This window comes from Orcinus orca, chromosome 19 (assembly GCF_937001465.1).
Source record: "Orcinus orca chromosome 19, mOrcOrc1.1, whole genome shotgun sequence".
NCBI lineage: Eukaryota > Metazoa > Chordata > Mammalia > Artiodactyla > Delphinidae > Orcinus > Orcinus orca.
The window spans coordinates 16,675,334-16,696,951 of NC_064577.1; the positions used below are offsets into that span (position 1 = coordinate 16,675,334).

A 21,618-nucleotide genomic window follows, 5' to 3' on the forward strand; every position below is an offset into this window, starting at 1 on the left:
TTTCTTGAGGGGAAATTCAGGTATATATAATATAATACAATATAGTCCCTTCCAAGAACATGGTATGCCTTATGCTACATCATCACCATTAGTCTGTTCTATTGAATTATATTGCATGACCACAGGAAGAATTTTTCATTGTCTTCATAAAATTCCTGCATCTTTTGTTATGGTTATTCCCGTATGAGTTAAATGTATGATTGTTTTGTAAATGAATCTTTCCGCAAGATATTTTTCATGATTTTTCCTTGATATATAAGCAAGTTATTACCTTTCCCACATATATTCAATAACTGGCACCCATAATGGATACTCTTACTAGTTTCAATGTTTTTCAGTTAGACAATTATTTAATCTCTAGTTGACAAATATTTTAAATCCTCTTTCCAAAAAGTCTAACTCATTCATTTTTCTTGCCACATTGCATTGGCTAGAACTATAAAAATAATGCAAAAGTGATGATAAAATATCAGATGTCCTTCTTCTGTTTATGCTATTTATGGCATAATTCTGTATTTTACCTTTAAGTATGACGTTTGTTCTTTTTTCCACTATGGAGTCTTCATCTTATTAAAGAATTAGCTAACTTCATTTCTAATATAAAAATACACTTTAATTATAAATGAGATTTTGTGTAAGGCCTTTCACAGATACTGAGATACCTGTTCTTTTTGGTTTGTTTTCTGTGATGTAATATTTTATGTTACGTCAATTTGTGTTAATGTTGAAGTGTACTCATATTCACCTCCTTGGTAATGTTGTACTGTTATTATTTTATTTTGCCATTGTATGTGTTTTGCTAAGATTTTATTTGGGATGCTTGTATCTATATTCATTCAAAAGGCTAAACTTTTATTGTATTCAATTTTGGTCAGGTGTTTTTATTATGATTAATCTGGCTTTCTAAAAGGACATGAGAAATTCTACATTTTTTCCGTGCTCTGCAAGAGTATAAATAATTTATATGAGAGTAATATAAAAATTATCCATAAAGCAATTCACATCTGGAGCCCTAATGGGGAAGGATATTCATCAACAATTTCAAAAAATCATGGTTTTTATATTCAGATTTTCTAACATTTCTTGAGTCAGTAATTATTCCTTAAAATCATTCATGAGAATTTAGATCAATATAGTAAAGTGAGCATGCTCATTACCTTACAGGGAGGAAAATAAAGGAAAAAGTGTAACAAGTGTAACAAGTAGACCAGAAATGTTGCAGAATGCATGAAAGCAAGACAGAAGAATAGAGTAGATACAGGGAACCAAGTGCTACCCAACATGCTGTAGGGCAGCGGTCCCCAACCTTTTTGGCACCAGGAACCCGTTTTGTGGAAGACAATTTTTCCACCGTCCGGGGCGGGGGTGGGGGGCGGTGTCGGGCGGAGGGGAGCGGCTGGGGGGGCGGTGGTTGGGAGGAGATGGGTTCAGGTGGTAATGGGAGCGATGGGGAGCGGCAGATGAAGCTTCATTTGCACAGCCCAGGGCAGGGGTTGGGGACCCCTGCTGTAGGAGACGCTGTCGCAGAGATGAGCGTGGTCCCGTGTAGTCTCAATGCCATAGTCAACAGGTGGGTATGAAAAGTGGAGGAGCAGTTCCTCAGGGTGATGAAATGGGAAGCAGTGCTCAACCTCCGCCCTCTGCCCCTCCCGCTTGCGGTGTGGCTCGGCAGTGGGAAGCCCTCAGAGGTTCTGGTTCACAAGGGGCCAGCCCACCCCACCTGGTAACCCTATCGGTGACCAAACAACATAGAAAAGCATAGGCAGAGAAACAGAGGGTCTTACGAGACTTGCAAAATATGAATTCACTGTTTTTGTAGGTTACAAAATAGTCAAACATCAGTAATAACATTTGGTCAACCTGCTTTGAACCACCAGGAAAGATCGATACTTAACCGCATTAAAAGAAGGAACAATATCCACAGGTAAAACTGCAAAGAGAAGAAGCAAAAACACTTTTCAATAAGTAAAATTACTATTGTCAGTGATGAGCAAGAGACCACTGCATTCATAGAAAAGAATCAACTCGACTTCTGCCTTAAGATTGAAATTTCTTCACAGAAAATCTCTGCCAAAACCTAAAGAAATGAGTAAAAATTAAGAAACAAGCTACCTCTCTCCCATTACAAAATGTATCAGGAAAGAAGGGAGGGAGGGAGGAAGGAAAGAAAGAGAGGAGACCTAATTGAATTTGAGCAGAGCTGGGGATAAACTTGATTCTGCTCCTACGTCTGTTTCAATCCCTAGAAACCATTCTGGTGAAGAGACATAAACCTGAGAAATTTTACTAATATTCCCAAGTCTGGAGAGATGAAAACTGAGGAGGGAGCTTTATCTTTTGACTCTTCTGATCAATAAGTAATAGAAATTACTGGGGAGCAGTGAAAGCATGAGATATATTGCTGGGTGGCCTCATCCAATTGGCAGAGTAAAAACACTGATGATAGAAAAGATTTCAAGAATGAGCAAAAAAAAAAAAAAATCTAAAAGAGTAATGCGAAAAGTATATTGGTGTTGACTTTTAGGAAGGTGAGTTGCCACCCTCTATCAAGCTAGAAATGATAAATTCTTCCAGGAATTTATGCTAAAGAAATGCTTGCACTTGTGCCCAAAGATGCAGAGATGCTCAATTTCCATGCTGTTGATAAAAGCAAAGTTTCTAACATCCTAAATGTCCATCAACAGAGACGTGGTTAAGTAATTTAAAAGGCTACCTTCCCAAGGAACACGCTGAAGCTGTAAAATTGGATGAGGCAGATCCACATGTCAACACTAGATTTACCATCAACTCATTTGCTTAAGTGAAAAAGGAAGTTCCAGAGCAGCATGGATAATATTATCTCACATGTAGATTTTCCCATATGACACCGAAGACATAAATACACACATATGTATAGGCCTCAGTGGGGGAAAACAATGAACACTCAACTCTTGACGGTGGTTATCTTTAAGAAGACGAGTTCAAGAGATATGGAAAAGGGGATTTCTTGGTTTTGCTGTACTTAATTGTTTGATTTCTTTCTATGACAATACGGTCGTGTTTCACTTGTATAATATTTGCTTAATAAACATAAAACATGCTAAAATCATTCTATTCATCAGTGTTCAAATTGTGTATAGTGTTCAATTATAATTTTTAAAATATTGGATCTGTTTACTTCATGATTCTAATTCTTATTTAGTACACTTGTGTTTTAGCCTCTCCTTTATTTTTTTAATTAAGCTTGCCAGAGTTATGTACGTTTATTTATTTTGTTCAAAAACAAAAAACTGAGAAGTAAAACTACCATTTTCTCTTTTCTGATTCATTGATTTTTGCTTGTAAGTTTATTTCCTTTTTTCTTCTTTCCTTAGATGCATTTTGTGGTTCTGTTCTAGAATCTTGAGCAAGAAGAGAGATCATATTTTATTTATTTTCATTTTTTTGTTGTTCAGTGATGGAAGTTTTTAGGGTTATAGATTTTATCTAAGTAGAACTTTGTCTGCATCCCAAAGCTTTTCTATGTGCCGTCGGTATTGAGCTAATGCTTACTTGCTATGGGTTCGGCATTGTGTTATGAACCTCATATACAACCTCATACACAAGACTCCTGTCTCATTTTACACGGGCGAGCCAAAACATCTCTTTGGGGGAGCGAGCACTCCCTCATTCTTAGCCCATGTGGCCTGGGAAGCCTGGATCCAGCCTGATTTACAGGCGTGGACACAAAAGCCAGAACTTGGCCATAGTGATTTGTTCACAACCAGGCCAATGACCCAAACCCAGTTAATTAAAACCTTTCATGAGACTTTTACTAAGTCTTAGAAGAAAAATACACTCTTTATCACGGAATCTTTAGCTGCATAACAAAATGAAAACAGGTGTCTTTGCCTCCTTGTGGATAGAGTTTGCCTGAGATTGAAAACAAACACAAGGGTGTGAAACTGTACTGCCTAAGAGCAGGAGAGTGACTTTATCCAGAAATGTAGCACAGCAGCCCACCTGGCACTTGTGGCCATGAACTTAAAGTACAACAAATCAGCACAGTTGTATTTTCTTGAGTCATGTGCAGTTTGTTGCCTGTGTCCGGGCTGAAATACATCAAGATTAGGGACGAACCAAGGTGGAGTGTGTCAAACAAATACTCTGAAATCAAAGAAGAAAAGGGAGTTAAGGGAGGGACTGTATGAAAACCATAGAACCTAAGCTGAGTGGGAGAACAGGGAAGGTGTGAGTGTGTATCAAACAGTGAGAAATGGTAAAACCAGTGGATCTGAGGTGAGTGACTAGAGAAATAAGATGTGATGTTACAAGGCTTTTGGAGATAGTGCAATTATTGGTCATGATAAGACCTAAGGCAGTACTTTTAAAACAGTTTTTGACCTTGACCTAGAGTAAAAAATACATTTTTTATCACAACCCAATACACATACACATACATGCATCTCTACATGCATCTCTCTCCATATACCTTATTTATTTATTTATTGGAATTGGCTCATATGATCATAGAGGCTGGCAAGTCCAAAATACTAGCTTTATGCTAGATGTTTTATCTGTATCAAGTCTAAACCTTACAGCTCTCCTACAGGATCTTAGGTGCTGGGCCAGGCTCAGAAAGCTGAACAGGTGTCAGTGGGGATGCACTGCAGATCTGCCTGGCTGTGATCTTTCCACTCCACTGCACTCACTTGCAGTGATCTGGGGGCCAACGGTGTGCCCCAGAAGGCTTGTTAGCAAATGCTCTCTATCAATTTGGCCAACACACATGACTTCACAGGAGAGCAAGCATTTGCCACCAGCCCCACTGGTCCTTTTGTAGAACTAACCTTGCCAGGTGTACCTCTAGCATCCTTGGATCAAGTACCAATTATAACTGAAGTGCAATGTCATTAGTCACACAATTTTGAGCAGCTGCAGTTTAACTCCATTAAATTCACATCACCAAACTGACATAATGAAGGACTGCTGACAGAAGGAAAATAGGTATAAGTCATACCTTCATGTACATTTGAATCATGGTGGAGTCATATCTAATACTCAACCACTAAGTGTAGACACTCTTAATTCAGTAAAATTTATCATTAAAAGATCCTTGGAATTTATACACAGATGAATTTCTGATCATACACCCGTTACAGAAATAAACTGGGATACATCAGATCAAACCTAACATCCCCATTTTACAGACGAGGGACTGAGGGATTATATGAAAGAGTAACTAACATTTATATTATGCTGAGTTCTGGAGTTGAAATATCTGAGTTTAACCCTGACTCCACCATCTGTCAGCTGCCTGATCTTGGACAAGTTACCTAATCTCTCCTGGCTTCAGTTTCCTTTTCTGTGCCATGAAGATAACAGTAATGTGATTGTCTATCATGATTGAGTTGATGTGAGCAATAAATGAGCTAATACATATGAAAGGCTTTACAGAGTGCCTGACTCACAGAAATTGCTCAAAAAATGGTAAATATGTAATTGCTATTATTCCCTTTTACTTACTTTTAGACATGACAATGGGAACATCTTGTAGCCAAACTTATGGGATGGGTGCTTTATATCTTGTTTGCGAGGGTATCTCCACAGCAGGAATAAAGGACATTAAAACATGTAATTCTCTTTGAGGAAATAGGGGTTTCTTGCTGGAGAAAACTGGAAGATTGTGAGCTCCATGACAGTGAAAATAAATCTGCCTTGAACACATTTCGCCAGCACATGGTGGGTGTGCAGTAGGTCTTTTCCGACTGATATACTAACTGACCATCTAGTTAGAACAGAAGGCAGGCACTAGAAAAGCTCATTAACAATAAAAGGAAGAAAATAAGTACCCATCAAAGAAAGAGAATTTGGCCAAAGGAATGCCAAAATGGAATTTATAATGTTCATGGATCTAATGAAAATGTATAATTGAAATGATATTTAATGATACAAACAACATGCAGTCAAATGCAAACTGTGCAATAAAGATCACGCAGGATTAGGGGATCTGTTGCCAAGGTGCCAGCCTGGTGGGCCTAAGGGGGCGACGTTATTGGCATCCTCTCCCCCCCTTTCTGGGGGTTGAGAAGTCGGGGCTCAGCTACCCAGAGATGGAGGGCTGTCGTAACCTGCTCGGCCTATTGGACAACGACGAGATCATGGCCCTATGCGATACCATCACCAACCGCCTGGTGCAGCCTGAGGACCACCAAGATGCCATTCGTGAAATATTAGTGTACAGTCAAAGTGCAGAAGAACTTTTGAGGCGTAAGACAGTCCACCGAGAAATCATATTTAAGTACTTGGCGACACAGTGGGTTATTCTACCTCCAGCTACTGAAAAACACAACCTTATTCAGCATGCGAAGGATTACTAGAAAGAGCAGTCACAACTGAAACTGAAGGAAGTGGCAGGGCCAGTTGAGACAGAGGACATGAGACTCTCTGAACAGCAGGAGAAAGAAGATAAAAAAGCTGCAAAGTTTGGTTTTCGTCGACTAGGCGCAGAATCCTGTCACGGGTGCTCTGCACTTCCTAATTCTCAGAACGCTATTCTGGGACCACGCCAAGAAGAGTGGGGGCCACAGCACTTCTGGCATGACGTCAAGCTTACGTTCTATTACCACACATCTGAAACAAAATGTGATAGACTACCATGGAGCAGAAATTGTGAGACTTCGTCTGCTGTCACTAGTGAATGAAGAATAACTTTTTCTCAGTCCCAACCTAAATTCCCATGGACTGAAATGCACTTCTCCCCATGGTCTCATTATGGTTAGAGTTTGCTGGGACTGTCCACCGAGGGAACACCTGTTGGGGCATTTTTGAACAGATTTTTGGACTCATCCACTGCCCTTTTGTGGAGAATACTTGGAAAATCAAACATATCAACCTGAGAATTATTGGAGAGAGTTCCCTTGCTCCTGCGACATTAATGAAAGCAGCTATTACACTTGAACCAAGTGATCTAGAAGCCTTTTATAATGTAAACACTTTATGTGGTCCAGTGAAGTACGACTCAATGTGAGGCAGGCACTGGATAGTGGGACTGGAGACCAAACTTTATCTAGCGGAAAGGAGGCACCGTTGAACAAAAGAGAATTAATTTTACCTAGCCCTTGAAGCACTGAGTACTATATGTCAGTCTGAAAAATCTTGTATACAGAAATTCTTCCAAATACTACATCAGTGATGTTTAAGTGATTTCAGATTGGGGGACTGACATACTTTAGCTGAAATGTCTTTCTTGACTACAGGTTAACATATTATGTGAACACTTGCCTCCTTCTACTTGAGTTGCAGCAAATGTTCTGAAAGCTTCATGCAATTCATCAAATAAATCCCACTTTAAATGTTGTAAAAAAAAAAAAAAAAAAAAAAGATCACGCAGGATTAGAAATTCAGAGAAGAAGTTGCTCACTGAAGGCTGGAAGAATCAGAAGCCTGAGGAGAGGATTCCTTTTTTTAATGCTTACAGTTTGGGTAGGTGGAAGGACAGGAGAGAACTTCCAGGCAAGGGGAACGGCACAAGTAACAGCATCAAGGTGGCGATAAACGTGGGCAGAGATGATGAAACGAACCAGGAAGAAATGACGACTCTTTTTAAAGGTGTGGCGCGTGGTACCGTGGCCGCGTTGCCCGCAGTAGCCGGTGCAGTTTGCGATGCCGTTCTTTGAGACCTTCCTCGCGCTCAGGAAAGAGGAGTCTCTGTATCTTAATAGATGTGGATGCTTCGGGTCACCTAAACAGGTGCCTCCTCACAGCCTCTAATTTGGATGAGCCCAGCAGCCCTACGAGAAATAACTGGACCTCACCTATAGGTAGGGCTATTACAAATATGTTTGAGAATTTTGGCAAGGGTGTGCGTGTGCATGTGTGTGTGTTATCTAGTTTACAGGTATGGAAAAGAGGGCGGTTAGTGACAGAAGGAATGACAACTCAGGGACAGGGCAGTCACGAGGTGGTGGCCCTGACATCAGTGTCACGTTGTGATCAAATCAGCCCCTTCTCAGGGTCTCTCTGGGTGGCAAAACTGAAAAGAGCTGTTTCACCAGGATCCCAAGCTGCTCTCCGGGAGGTGAGCAGAATCTGAAGGGACTTAATCACCCAGTGTCCCTGTGCCCGTCCTCCTACACAGGGAGCCACCTACAGGGGAGAGAACCGAGTACCAGGTACCAGGAGGCAAGTAGCCAAGGACTCCAGGTAATGGCAGTAAAGTGAAACAAGCATGTCAAGGTGTTAAAGGTCAAAGGTGGTCCCCGAAACACCTGAACGGCAAAGGTGGACCGCATCACCAGAGAAGGGGCAGAAGGCATGCAGCTCAGGTTATATGTGAGACCCCAGCTCACACCAAAACTGTCACAAACACACTCTTCTGGGCAATGTGACCCAGAGTTTTCTGCTGGCCAGACTCCCCTGGGACCCTTGTTAGGTGTGCTGGAAGCCCTGCCTGCCCTCACTACTAAATAAGGGTCTCTAGTGGAGGACCCAGAAAGTCCTTTGAATAACAAGCATGTACCCCGAGGGAAGGGGTTATTCTCACCACTGAGGAAGTCTGGACAACTCTAATTTCAGAGACTTCTTGAAAGGTGCAAACGTGGAAGGTGGCAGTCTGGTCACTTAGCACATAGAGGCTACTGACACGGCAGAACTGTTAAAGTGAGTGATGCTAGCTGGCGGCACGGAGAGGATATTTGGGTGACAGCTGTGAACAACTTCGAGTTGGCACGCTTTGCCGATGTCAGCCTGGGCCTGTGGCATGCATTAAATAGGCCACAAATCCTGGGCAAGAGGGACAGTCCGCCATCAGCAAATGTATCATAAGTCTTCCTCCGTAAGAATTTTCCTGATGACAGTGTAGGAAACAAATCTAGATATTCCACTGAATCAATGCTGTCATTAACAGATTTACAATGTAATCAATAATATAGGCACTTTAATCAAATGAACCACATAGGAATAACAGTATTAAATGCCTGACAGCTTTAGAAGTTATTTATCTGTCCCTCGCTCTATAAATCTATATGTATTTTTCTATCAATAGAGACAAAAGGAAATGCATATAGAAATACAGATATATTCCTTTGAACAACTACCAGCTTCCCCTTAAACTTACCTCAATTTTCAAACGGCATGCTAACTATAAAATAAAGTGTGCCACGAGTTTGTCAAGCACATCTTGAGGAGCTGGAATAAAGTTTCCATGCCCCAGAAGATAAAGCTTTTGCACAAGACAGAGAGAAAAAGACTCACGGGAGCTTACTGGGGAGAACCTTCTATGCCTTTCTGCCTTTGCATCCTACAAATATTGTCTACTTTGCAAGTTGGAGGTGTCCCACCACTTTAATATTAATTTGCGTTTCCTGCCTTATATCGATTTGGCTGGAGCTTGCATAAGCTGCGGCGCTTTGCCCACCAAGAGAGAAAGTCATTCAAGTAAACTTTTCTTTCTTTCTGGAATTCACCCCAGTCCCCTCCTTTTCTCTCTCCCCCTTCGCCTTCACCCCTCTCTCAGCCCAGCTCTGCCCTTCCCTTTTAAAAAAGTTGCATTAGTTCTTTACAAGTGAACAAGAACAGAACCAAATGTTTCACATCTGCTCTCCGAGTTCACGGATTAGCATGAGAATGAGTGGCCAGTGTTTCAATGATGCACAGTCCAGTGGATGAGAATGGGGGCTCAAGCCCGCTATCAGAGGGCTCTCTGGCTCCTGCCAGATGTCCTAGGCCCAGGACACAAAAGCAGTGAACCCAGGGCTTTAACAAATCACCTTTCTCTGGGTCTAATCACTCAAGAAAAGGTTTTGTTGTGGGTTTGGAGAGGGTCAGGTTGGTCTTTCTCCAGTGATCTGTAGCTTCGCCCAGCCCCTCCAAGCCTTCACCCCGGGGGCTTTCTAAAGAGACCTCTTATTTCTCTCCCCCAAATGCAGGGCTCTGAGGGCAAAAGCTGCATGCCAGGGTCCCCCGAAGGCTCAAGGGCTGCAGGGGACTCATTAATCAACGGTGGCAACGTCGCTGGTCTGGCACTCACTCTCTCTGTCTGCACAATAAAGACTTTAGCAAGAATAAAATGGCTCAATGGGCATGTACAGGGTCAGGCCTAGTGGCAAGATGGTTCCAGTGTGACCACAGTCGGAGGAATCCTGCGCTTCCTGGAGGGAAGGCCCATAAACTGGAAAGCGGTGGTTCTCAAAGTGTGGTCCCCGGACCAGCATCATCAGCATCACCTGGGAACTTGCCAGAAATGCAGCTTCTCCGCTCCACCCTGACATCCTGAGCAGAAACTCTGGGGTGGGCTCAGTAATGTGTTTTTAAGACATCTGCCAGGGGACTGTCATCTCTAGAAAGTCTCCTTAGTTCCAAAGAAAAGAAACTCTAGGAAAATTTTTCGATTTTTACAGTAATTTTACACCCGTACATGCTTTTTTGTTTGTTTGTTTGTTTTGCAGTACGCAGGCCCCTCACTGTTGTGGCCTCTCCCGTTGCGGAGCACAGGCTCCGGACGCGCAGGCTCAGCGGCCATGGCGCACGGGCCCAGCCGCTCCGTGGCATGTGGGATCCTCCCAGACCGGGGCACGAACCCGTGTCCCCTGCATCGGCAGGCGGACTCTCAACCACTGCGCCACCAGGGAAGCCCCCGTACCCGTTTTTATTCTCATCTTAGATAGGGTGACCAACCATCCTGATTTGTCCGAGACTGTGGGGTTTCCCAGGAAGTGGGACTTTCAATTCTAAAACTGAGAAAGTCCCCGGGAAAACTGGGACAAGTTGGTCACCCTATCTGAGGAGCAGGGCCAGTTTGATTATTCCTGGACTGACCTGCATGCCTTTCCACCTGTCTGTTGCTGCCCTGCTGCTCCATCACCTTCTGGGTTGGAGGGGACAAAGAAAAAGAGATTAGCGAGAGAGCCGTCAGCCAAAGGAGAGAGTTCTCATAATGCAAGAACAACAGAGGGCTCAAAAAACAACGAAAGGAAGGCAGCGACTACGCAGAGGCCGTGGGTTTTGTATGAAAAATGTCTCCTTTGACAAGGAAGTGCCGCCTTTAGAGAGAAGGCTCGGAAGCTTCTTCCTGCACTCAGGATGACAGGGTATATATTCTTGGTCACCCTTCCATAATCTTAGCAGAAAAATCATTAAACCAGTTAATTCTTTATACTCCCCATTATACATTCTATATATTTCAGTTAGGATGCTGTCCTATTTCATCCTGATTTATCTCCTCTGCTGCTCTTTAGGAAGTCATGGATCTGGGCCCCGAGGTTAAAGGTGAGATTTAAACCAGAGATAGAATTTGAGGGAGTTCCCTGCACTTGAGAGCGTATATGGAAAGGGAAGAGCTGCCTTTGAAAGTCAGGGATCTGTAAACTGATGGGATGCCAGACACAGGTGGAAGGAAGGATTACACGTGGTCACTCTGGACTGGAGGAGGTACTTATGCGATAGGTATGCAAAGGTCACAGCACCGCCATGCTACTTGACGTAGAAGTCTTACACCACGGGAAGTGATGTGATCCGGCAGCTGTGCAGGGCCAGAGAGGTAGTATTTGGTCCCTAAGATAAGAAGAAAAGGTCTGGTAGTGACGGTGAGAAATATGCTCATTTGCAAAGATGGCAACGCATTATTAAACTCCTGATCAAATTTGGGAATGTTTCATTTAAAAATTATAGAAAAAACGAGAAAGGGAAAAACTAAAGTGCAGTAAAAGGGGCATAGGTTTTGGAGCTCAACAACGTCGAGTTCAAACCTTGCCCTTTTACTTACTTATTATGGGACCTTGGGCAAGTTACTTAAGCCTCCTTTTACGAGAAATCTGGACAAATAACATCTGTCTCCAAAGGGTTCTTTGAGGATTAAATAAAGTGATAAAATCCTTTGCAGGGTACCTGGTACACAGCAGGTGCTCCCTAAATGCCGAGGAGCAATGTGATATAGTAGCAAGGGTTTGGATTTTTACTTCAATAGAGACTTAGTTTCCAACTTCTAACTCTGACCCTTTTGAGTTTGTGTCTTTAGTCATTTAAGCTCTATGTGTGAGATTAACTGTGTTTGTCTCTGAGAATGCTTTAAGGATGAAATGCACTTTCATACACAAAGCGCTCAGCACTTGGCTGGGTGTCACCCCCCCCTTCCCCAAATCGTGTTAACCAAACCCTTCTCGGAATTCCCACATAGCTCTCTTAAACTTCTCCCGCCCCCCATGCATGGTCATTGGGTACCTTCCAGGCTTTTCCTCTCTAAGTTCTCTGTGTGCATCTGTGTGTCTCTAACACCTGGCAATGAACACTGAGATGAACTGAGCCTTAGAGAATGGACATCTGGTAACTATGAGGACCAGCTTAACCCCAATCCCTGGATCTGGGAAAAGCAGGTGGGAGAATGCCTATAGGTTCACTGATTTCTCTGGGGCAGAGCCTGGGCACCAAGGGGGGCACCAAGAGCCTGGGCACCAAAGCCTGGGCACCAAGCAGGGCTTGGACTCAGGACTTCGCCCTCTGTGAATGCTCCTCCTACAGGCAGGCCCTCTTTTTTTTTTTTTTAATTGAAGTACAGTTGATTTACTATGTTGTGTGAATTCCTGCTGTACAGCAAAGTGATTCAGTTATACATATATATACATTCTTTTTCATATTCTTTTCCATTATGGTTTATCACAGGGTATTGACTATAGTTCAATACTGTATATTGAATACAGTACGACCTTGTTGTTTATCCATTCTATATATAATAGTTTTCATCTCCTAACCCCATACTCCCAATCCATCCCTCCCCCACCCCTCCCCCTTGGCAACCACAAGTCTGTTCTCTCTGCCTGTGAGTCCACTTCTGTTTCATAGATAAGTTTTTGTGTCATATTTTAGATTCCACATATAAGTGGAATAGCATATGGTATTTGTCTTTCTCTTTCTGACTTACTTTTTTTTTTTAATTAATTAATTAAATTTATTTATTTTTGGCTGCGTCGGGTCTTCGTTGCTGCGCGCTGACTTCCTCTAGTTGTGGCGAGCGGGGGCTTCTCTTCATTGCGGTGCGCGGTCTTCTCATTGCGGTGGCTTCTCTTGTTGCAGAGCACAGGTTCTAGGTGCACAGGCTTCAGTAGTTGTGGCACGCGGGCTCAGTAGTTGTGCCTCTGGGGCTCTAGAGCACAGGCTCAGCAGTTGTGGCGCACGGGCTTAGTTGCTCCAAAGCATGTGGGATCTTCCCGGACCAGGGCTCGAACCCGTGCCCCTGCATTGGCAGGTGGATTCTTAACCACTGCGCCACCAGGGAAGCCCCTGACTTACTTCACTTAGTATGATAATCTCTAGTTCCATCCACATGGCTGCAAATGGCATGACTTCATTCTTTCATGGCCGAGTAATATTCCATTGTGTCTCTGCACCACATCTCCTTTACCCTTTCATCTGTGTTTCCAGGTCTGCGCTGTCGTGAATAGGGCTGCTCTGAACATAGGGCTGCGTGGCTCTTTTGAACTACAGTTTTGTCTGGATCTATGCCCAGGGGTGGGACTGCTGGATCACATGGTAGCTCCATCTTTAGCTTCTTCAGGCACCTCCATGCCGTTTCCCACAGCGGCTGCACCGACTTACGTAGGCAGGCCTGCTTCTTGCTGCCCCGACTGCTGTGGCCCTCCTGGGCTCTGAGGATCTGGGAACCATGACAGGTGGAGTCCAGGTTGGACTTCACCAGACCTCTGGTTGGGTTTTGTTTCTGTGCTTCTGCTCTCCAGGCAGTGAGCAGCCCGCAAAAGAATCCTGGAGTTGCAGTCGGCGTTTGGGTCAGACCTCCAGGCTGCATACACCTGGGCAAGAACTGTGGCCCCATCACCATCCAGGGGGCACTCACCAGGGCCAGCCCTCCCGGGTGGTCTTCCCTGCACCTTGTGAGGCAGGCAGGAGGCAAGGCCCAGGTGTGGGATCATACCCAGCTGTGACCTGGAGATCACTAAGCTGCCTGACGTCACCAGCTGGTTGGCAGCCCACTCAGGACTCTGGGAAGCCTCTCTGATTCGGGCTGCCCTATTACACGGCCTCCTCCAAACCCGCCTCTTCACCCCCAGTTTCCTCCTCTGCAAAATGAAGGCGTTCGACGCAAGGAGCTCTAGAAGGGTGAGCCCAGGACAGACCATCTAGTCCTAGGACTCTCCACCTCCTTAGCTCTGACTTGTGGAGGCTGCTGGGGGTAAGACCACACGCTGCGAGCTAGTCGGGCAGCCTTAGGATCCCATGTGACCTTGGGGAGGCATGTCCACAGGCCTTAGCCTCCTCAGAGAAATGGAGATAACGATACAAACAGTTACAACGTCCTAGGTTTCTGGTGACATCTGCAAGGAGTCAATATATGTGAGCCGCAGGAGCTACACCAAGCACTGAGGGCCACCACGTGTTAGCCGAGGTCCCCTTGTCGTGGAGTGGATCCACCTCGCAGTGATTTCAGTGGGGGCCTGGAAAACAAGGACTGGCTTTAAGCCCAACTCTGGGGCTCTGTCCCCTGTTATCTGCTTGATCCCCTGCCTCCAGCCTGACTCACCCATTGTGGTCAGAGTGGACGCCCCGCCTGCTGATGATAGCTAACATTTCCTGCTTTTGCTGTGTGCGTACCCTTTAATACATCCTTCATAGCGCATACAACAGATGCAGTGCGAGGATGAGGAAACAGAGGCACAAGGATGCTGAGTAAGTTGCCCGTGGTAGTGAGTAAGTGGCCAAGTCTGATGTGAGACCCTGGAGGTAGGGCAAGCAGGGGTTTTGCCGAGCAAACTTTCTAGAAGGTGGTGATGGAAGGGGAGGCCACTTGACCTTGAGCTGGTTTTCCAGCAGAGTCCCTGCTCCCCAGGGCTGCTTGCAGCGCCTCTGTCCTGGAAGAAGAGAAAGGCAAGGGGTGGGCTGAAGGCTGACCTCTCAGCAGCTGTTGTTTCATAACAATTTCCACTTGTTTATAAATCATAAGCGGAAGTTGATGTGTTTGTAACCCCAGCAGGGTTATCTGCGGGCTTGTCCCTGGCTCTGCCTTGGGTTTGGGGTGATGCTGGTGAGCTCATGTGAAGCCTCTTTGGCTCGCTGGGTCCATCTCCAGTGCAGAGTGGACCAAGCAGCATCGGTGAGGGAGACAAAACCAGGCTCTTGTTGTGTTTTTGTTGCAGTGTTGCAAGCAGATGGCAGCATGAGTCCTGCTGTGGCCCAGTTCAGTGGAGCAAGTACCACCACCAGATCACCAGGGGCTCCCTCTGCACCAGAAATCGGGGCAAAAAGCAGCCCAGGGCCCCAGTCAGCTGAACAAAGGAGGCCCCATCACCCATCTAATTGCCCCCAAGCACAGGACCAAGAGGAGGTGGAACAAAAGGCAGCCGCCTTGCAGAGTGAGCCCCAAAGAAGAGCAGCCCAGCCTGACTTCCACTGGCCTCTAAATCTTGAACCGGGATTCAAGTGCTATTTAGCATTGGTGAATTGGGACTTGAAGCAGAATTAATGGCCTCCAAATTGTATCTTTCCTCCCAGCCATCCATTAGTTGTTCTGGCAGAAGGATAATGACACTTCAGGAAAAACAGCCGCAGAATCGAGTCTTGTTCATCGCATCCCTGGAGCGAGTTCAAAAAAGTAAAAACTTTCCAATAATATATTTTCCCTCAGGGTGAGAGTGAATAGGTCACCATTCCTTTCTCTTAAAAGAAAAGCATATTTGTTTGTTTTCAAATAATGAAATTTTGGAACCTTTCGGATTTTACGGTAGAGGACTGTTTTTGTTTTAAATTGTAGTGATAGTGTCTGATCTTTATTGCTGGGGTGGTTTGTTTTACCCAAGGTGCATCTCCTTCCTGGTGAATCTCACTGCCCAGAGAGAGGGAAGTGGACACGACTGAGGTCGAGATGGTGCTGTGACATGCATGGTTCCCCTTCAAGAGTCTTTTCAGTCATTTTGGGAAATTGGTGCTGACGTCAAAGCTGAAAGCCAGATCCAGTAGAGACTGAGAGTGACGCTGATGAAGCCACTGGCTCCGTTAGAGAAAGGGTGATGCCCATATCACTTTAAATCCTTTTGAAGGCACTTAGCGTTCAGAAGTAGCAGGAAGATGTCAATGAGGAATTTAATGCCTATATTCCAACCAGCACTGGACTAGAAGCTGAAATACCCCAGGATCTGTGACGCCCCAGCTGCAGATCAAGAGGGGCCGAAAGGATCTAACCAGTAGTGCGTGTGTGTGTGTGTTATATGAGTTCTGCTGTGGCCAGGTCCAGTGGAACAAGTACCAGCATCAGCTGATAGTGAAGAAATATAATTTAAAAGTTGTTGTATATTTCAGGGCATGTTGTATTTGTAAACAGAAAATAATACTATCTAATTCGTGTCATTGTTTAAATCAGGGCCCCCAAATCAACTGTCCACGGAGGAGACAAGTGATGTGAACAAGTGAAGCAGTGGAGGACAGAAAGCAAGTTAATCCAACTCAAGCCTGTCGTTGCCAAGTCACAATGCACACCCAGTATTGCCATATATATTCACTTTTCAGGAGACCCTGGAAGCTCTGGTTTTTTCAGTGTGAAACTTTTCTTTTAAATTGGCTTAATTGTTAAACACATATACCTACGATCCCATCTATGGGCCTCATCCAGCCCACAGGCTTCCTGTTTGAAACCTCTGATCTAAATCAATGCTTTTGCCTGAAGAAAAGATGAAGCAAGGGCTTCGCTGATATTCACAGTCTCATTACTGGTGCCTGGAGCCAGTGGAAACAGGGGGAGCAAGGGGGAGCTAACACGGGCTGCTTGGAAGGAATTAAATCCCTTTTCAGAATTGGTCCTAAACCCGCAAGCCCTGAAGTGTCGCCTAATGTCAATATTTTTTCTCTTCCCCTCTGTTCTCCACACCTGCCCTTCCCCTCCTGCCACCAAGCTTATGTTGTTTTAATGTCTGGCTGGTTGGCTGTTCATAATTCAATAGAGGAAATGAATAAGAAACACATAAGTCTTCTGCTTACTTGTCGAGTCAACAGTAAAGCAGTCTCACGGCTGAAACCCCTGTGGGTTCTTTAGATTAGGATTGACACACATACACTACCATGTGTCAAATGGATAGCTAGTGGGAACCTGCTGTATAGCACAAGGAGCTCAGCTTGGTGCTCCGTGATGACCTAGATGGGTGGGATGGGGGGCGAGGTGGGAGGGAGGTCCAAGAGGGAGGGGATATAGGTATACATAGAGCTGATTCACTTCATGGTACAGCAGAAACTAACACAACATTGTAAAGCAATTATACTCCAATGAAACAAGAAAACGAAGAAAAAAAAAATAGGCCTTGGGTTTTCCAGGAAGCTGTGAGATGTGGGAAGGGTCTGTGAACAGGAGGGCAGGAGTCCTGGGATCAAATCCTGGCCCTGCCACTAACTAGGTGTGTGCCCCAGGTGAGCCTCATGTGCTTCCTCAGCGGGCGTGGGGAGACTCTGGTTGGGCTATGATGTCCAAGGCTTCTCCCAGTTCTGCATGATCATCTGCGATATTTGCTCTTCTTGTCTTTTCTTTCTTTGGATGGAGGGCAGAGGCTGAACTTGAGCACAAAATGAATTCAGCTGAGCTTGGTATTGGACTGGGTGCAAAGAGGAGAACACACAGTTGAATGAGTAAAAGCCTAAAATCCCGTAACTAAAATTACAGTGAGATACTATCTTGAGGTATTATTCCATGTTTGCACACTTTCTCCTTTATTTTCTTTTTTCCCCTTCCTCCAAGTTAAGTAAGTAGCTGGTTCTGCCTTTATTGCTACTAGCAAAGGATTCAACAGAATAGTCTAGAAAAAAAAATGATAATGTCTTCATATTCTTGGAGAAGGCAGAGGTTTCTTAAAGAGGATATTAAAAATAACGGTAAAAGAAGATTTTCTAAAAATAAATTAAAATTATTTATAAATGGATAAATTGGACTTCATTAAATTTAAGTACTTTCATTGGGACAAAATATTTGCAATGCACATAACCAGTTAAGGACCTGTATCCAAAATATGTGAGCAACTCCTATAGATAGGTAGTTTTAAAAAGAAAGAAAATCCACTTGAAAAGTGAGCAGGGTACTTAAATGTGCACTGCACAAAAGGAACTACCCAAATGGCAATAAATACATTACTATGTGCTCTACATCACGTCCATCAGGGGAATGCAAACTGAAACCACAGTGGGATCTTACTATATGCCCACCTGAATGAATAAAACTGAGAAGACTGAAAATATCAAGTGCTGATGAGGATGCCTAACAATCAGAACTCTAATGCATTGTGGGTGTGTGTGTAAATCGGTACTACCACCGTGGAAAGATGTTTGGCAAGATCTTCTCAGGCTGAGCACACACCTGAACTATGTTCCAGAAATTCTACTCCTGCGACGGTGGTCCAAAAGCAGTTCTACTCCATTACAGACGGGTGCCTGTGTCCCCAAAGACATACACAGAACTTACCATAGTGACTTTACTGTTAGCCCCAAATTGGAAACAGTCTGATGGATAAATAAAGTATAGCTGATTCAAACAATGGGCTAGTACATAGCATTAAGAAAGAACTGCTGATGCAAGCAGCAACATGGGTGAATCTCACAGACTTTTGAGTGTAAAAAAAGAGAAAACACACAAAAGAGTTCATACAGTATCATTCCATTTAACTAACAGCAAAGGAAACCACTGACAAAGCGAAAAGACAACCTACTGAATGGGAGAAGATTTTTGCATATGATATGATTAATAAGGGCTTCATATCCAACATATATAAACAGCTCACACAACTGAATGTCAAAAAAACAAACAACCTGATTAAAAAATGGGCAAGAGAACTGAATAGCCATTTTCCCAAAGAAGAAAAAATGCTTATCATCACTAATCACCAGGGAAATGCAAATCAAAACCACAATGAGTGGTTTTAACCAACAGAACTCGAACGAACAGAACAAAACCACAACCTCACACCTGTCAGGTAGCTATCATCAAAAAGAACACAAATAACAAACGTTGGAGAGGGTGTGGAGAAAAGGGCATCCTAGTGCACTGTTGGTGGGGATATAAATTGGTGCAGCTACTGTGGAAAACAGTATGGAGGTTCCTCAAAAAACTAAAAATAGAACTACCTACCATATGACCCAGCAAGTCCACTCCTGGGTATATATCCGGAAAAAACCCCACACAAAACACTAGTTCGAAAAGTTACATGCATCCCAATGTCCATAGCAACCTAAGTGTCCATTAACAGATGAATGGATAAAGAAGATGTGGTGTATATATACAATGGAATACCACTCAGTCATAAAAAAAGAAGGAAATTTTGCCATTTGCAGCAACATGGATGGACTTGGAGGACATTATGCTAAGTGAGATAAGTCAGACAGAGGAAGACAGATACCGCGTGATCTCACTTACATGTGGGATCTAAAGACTACAACAAACTAGTGAAGATAGCGAAGAAGAGGCAGACTCACAGATACAGAGAACAAACCAGTGGTTACCAGTGGGGAGAGGGAAAGGGGAAGGGGAAACATAGAGGTAGGGGAAAAACAGTATACGTCAATTATATCTCAATAAAACTGGAAAAAAAAGAACAAGCAAGACTGACCTTTAGTGATAGAAGTCAGAGTAGGGACTGCCTTTGAGAGGGGTCATTGATTGGGAGGGGCACACGGGAGCCTTCTGTGTTGTAAATGCACTGTTTTGATCTGGACAGTGAATACACGGGTGTAGAAGTTTATTGAGCTATACAGTTAAGATTTATGCACTTTACCTAGAAGTCTCTCTGGCTTTTGAGTTTGAGAAACATAAGAAGTGGCTTTAAAGCCCCACATTCAAGGACACTTTTAAAAATTACTGTTGGCTGGATCTTCTCCAGATCAAACCAGAACCTACGGGAAGGGGATGGGGTGAAGCATCAATTCTGATGGAGCAGAAATGGCTGCTGGAATATTACACACACGCGCGTGCACACACAGTCCTCAGGTAATTATCATTAACAGCCAGCACTGAAAACCAATGCCTAAGGGGAATTTCGAGTAATTGTAAGTAAGAGGAAGAATTCTGGCACAATAGACAATCATGTTGGTTAGAAGCAGCAGGAAATGGGAGCCCTTCCTACAAGTCCTGCAGTAGCCTGAAAAGAGATGCCTCAGGGCAGGACGAGGAGAGAATAGTAGGGCAGCTCACGCAGGACCCCAGATAGGAAGTGGCGCGAGGCTGTGCCCTGCGCAGGAGCCAGGCTCCAAGGCGGCCCCTAATGACACATGCTTCCTGGCATCCATACTGTTGTGTGATTCAGAGATGCCCCATGTGGCCAACAGGATAGGTGGCAGGGACAGGGAGTCATTTCCGAGACTAGTCATCACAGACATGACAACTTCCGCCTTCACTCTTTTGTAACTAGTTGCCACGCCCTGAAGATGCTCAAGCCGCCCCGTGGAGGGGCCCATGTGGATAGGAGTTGAGGCTCCTTCATCCATTGCACCCCAGCCACCTACTCCTCTGTCCTGTGCTTCTGAAACCAAGCAAGACCCTGTGGGGCTCCTGGGCACAAAAGCCTTTCTGTGTCCCCCCTTTCTTGTTTATAGGAAATAGGCTTCATTCAGCCTCCATGACCTTCCCTGAGTTGCAAAGGGCAGGTTCAAACAGCTGCTAATCAGGGAAAGGAGGGTATGCAGAGACAAGGGAGGAGCGGTCAAGACACGATGGTGCAGCCTTGGGGCAGCGTCCTGGTTCCCCCTCAAGGGATACACAGAACAGTATATTTGAGCAGTTTTGCAGATACTGAAATCCCCACCAGGTGAGAGAAGTTAACTGTGTGCTGCCCACAAGCAGTAGACCCCAGACTGGCTGGAACCAGAAGGTTGACGATGCTCACTCCCACTTACCTCCCCACCAACCAATCAGAAGAATGTCCACGAGCTGACCACGCCCTCCTCTTTGAACAGTTACTATAAAACTCCTCACTACCCCCTCCAGGTCGGGACACACAGTTTTGAGGGCATTAGTGCACCATGACCACCCCTTGCCTGGCAAAGCAATAAAGCTATTCTTTTCTACTTCACTCAAAACTCTGTCTCCAAGATTCAGTTCGGTACCCGTGTACAGAGGCCGAATTTCAGCTACAGTTCTGCTGCTCTTTGTGGGTATTGATGCGCCCATTAGCACATCCAGAGGTATATGCAGAGGGCTTTGATGAGCAGACCAGAGCTCTGTGACTTATAACCATCACAGAGCAGGTATCATAGTGCACTGTCAGAAAGAAGAATGGTTCAAACCAGCCTATTACCTTCTACCAGTTTTTACTACCCATTTGGCATGATTTCTGTTATGGAGAGCTCGTAAGATGACACTCAAGAGATCTTGTCTAGATAAGTGAAGCAGAAAACACAAAATGAAAGAATTTCCCCCCAAAGAACCATGATTCCAAAATTAACCAACAGAACTCGATCATTTAGTTACACAAATGATTCCTTCTTTTTAAAAAATGTTTCATATATTCTGCATGTGAAAAGGCTATTTCCTTATGCTCGGTTCATTTAAAAATGTAAATAGAAATATATATTAATATTATGTGTTAAAAATAAATATGTTAGCAGTACTGCATGGTATATTTGGACTTACAGCCCTTATGAAGCAGGCATAGGTTTCTGAATCACTATTATCAGTTACTGACTATCCTT

General features: G+C 44.2%; 1 pseudogene; it reads left to right on the plus strand.

Annotated features, from left to right (window-relative positions):
• The first annotated feature begins 1,529 nt into the window (after window positions 1–1,529).
• LOC101276832 (uncharacterized protein C3orf38 homolog) lies at window positions 1,530–7,083 on the plus strand (annotated as a pseudogene).
• The last annotated feature ends 14,535 nt before the right edge of the window (window positions 7,084–21,618 follow it).